The sequence below is a fragment of the Lipophrys pholis genome (genome assembly GCF_963383615.2).
Source record: "Lipophrys pholis genome assembly, chromosome: 12".
NCBI classification, from domain to species: domain Eukaryota; kingdom Metazoa; phylum Chordata; class Actinopteri; order Blenniiformes; family Blenniidae; genus Lipophrys; species Lipophrys pholis.
Genome location: NC_137641.1, coordinates 1,367,501 through 1,369,661, shown reverse-complemented (window position 1 = coordinate 1,369,661; position 2,161 = coordinate 1,367,501).

Genomic DNA, 2,161 nt, shown 5'->3' with positions numbered 1-2,161 from the left:
CCTCCTGCTGGTCATCAGGTATTCTGCTGTACTGCTGGTTGATGGTGTCACCTTCTAATTCTTCCTCCTGCTGGTCATCAGGCATTCTGCTGTACTGCTGGTTGATGGTGTCACCTTCTAATTCTTCCTCCTGCTGGTCATCAGGTATTCTGCTGTACTGCTGGTTGATGGTGTCACCTTCTAATTCTTCCTCCTGCTGGTCATCAGGTATTCTGCTGTACTGCTGGTTGATGGTGTCACCTTCTAATTCTTCCTCCTGCTGGTCATCAGGTATTCTGCTGTACTGCTGGTTGATGGTGTCACCTTCTAATTCTTCCTCCTGCTGGTCATCAGGTATTCTGCTGGACTGCTGGTTGATGGTGTCACCTTCTAATTCTTCCTCCTGCTGGTCATCAGGTATTCTGCTGTACTGCTGGTTGATGGTGTCACCTTCTAATTCTTCCTCCTGCTGGTCATCAGGCATTCTGCTGTACTGCTGGTTGATGGTGTCACCTTCTAATTCTTCCTCCTGCTGGTCATCAGGTATTCTGCTGTACTGCTGGTTGATGGTGTCACCTTCTAATTCTTCCTCCTGCTGGTCATCAGGCATTCTGCTGTACTGCTGGTTGATGGTGTCACCTTCTAATTCTTCCTCCTGCTGGTCATCAGGTATTCTGCTGTACTGCTGGTTGATGGTGTCACCTTCTAATTCTTCCTCCTGCTGGTCATCAGGCATTCTGCTGTACTGCTGGTTGATGGTGTCACCTTCTAATTCTTCCTCCTGCTGGTCATCAGGTATTCTGCTGTACTGCTGGTTGATGGTGTCACCTTCTAATTCTTCCTCCTGCTGGTCATCAGGTATTCTGCTGTACTGCTGGTTGATGGTGTCACCTTCTAATTCTTCCTCCTGCTGGTCATCAGGTATTCTGCTGGACTGCTGGTTGATGGTGTCACCTTCTAATTCTTCCTCCTGCTGGTCATCAGGTATTCTGCTGGACTGCTGGTTGATGGTGTCACCTTCTAATTCTTCCTCCTGCTGGTCATCAGGTATTCTGCTGTACTGCTGATTGATGGTGTCACCTTCTAATTCTTCCTCCTGCTGGTCATCAGGTATTCTGCTGTACTGCTGGTTGATGGTGTCACCTTCTAATTCTTCCTCCTGCTGGTCATCAGGTATTCTGCTGTACTGCTGGTTGATGGTGTCACCTTCTAATTCTTCCTCCTGCTGGTCATCAGGCATTCTGCTGTACTGCTGGTTGATGGCGTCACCTTCTAATTCTTCCTCCTGCTGGTCATCAGGTATTCTGCTGTACTGCTGGTTGATGGTGTCACCTTCTAATTCTTCCTCCTGCTGGTCATCAGGTATTCTGCTGTACTGCTGGTTGATGGTGTCACCTTCTAATTCTTCCTCCTGCTGGTCATCAGGTATTCTGCTGGACTGCTGGTTGATGGTGTCACCTTCTAATTCTTCCTCCTGCTGGTCATCAGGTATTCTGCTGTACTGCTGGTTGATGGTGTCACCTTCTAATTCGTCCTCCTGCTGGGGCTGTTGGTGGTGTCACCTTCTAATTCTTCCTCCTACTGAGGAAGAGGACAGATGAAGCTGAAACATGTCAGCAAGGTAGAATCTTTCCTGCATCTAGGAAGGTCCAGGGAGGAGGAGGAGGAGGAGGAGGAGGAGGAGGAGGAGGAGGAGGAGGAGGAGGAAGGTCCAGGGAGGAGGAGGAAGGTCCAGGATGGAGGAGGAAGGTCCAGGGATGATGATGGAGACGAGCAGGTGACACATAGGATGCCCAGAAGGACCTGGCAGGAAGTGATGTGTGAGCGACACTCACTGTCCAACTACCTGCTGCTGAAGAACGACCTGCAGACCTCAGAGAGCAGAACCACATCTAGACAGGAAGCTCTCCTCATGGAGTCATGTTCTCTAGTCATGTTCTCTACTCATGTTCTCTACTCATGTTCTCTAGTCATGTTCTCTAGTCATGTTCTCTAGTCATGTTCTGTAGTCATGTTCTCCAGTCATGTTGTCCAGTCATCTTCTCTAGTCATGTTCTCTCGTCATGTTCTCTACTCATGTTCTCTACTCATGTTCTCTAGTCATGTTCTCTAGTCATGTTCTCTAGTCATGTTGTCCAGTCATCTTCTCTAGTCATGTTCTCTAGTCATGTTCTCTACTCAT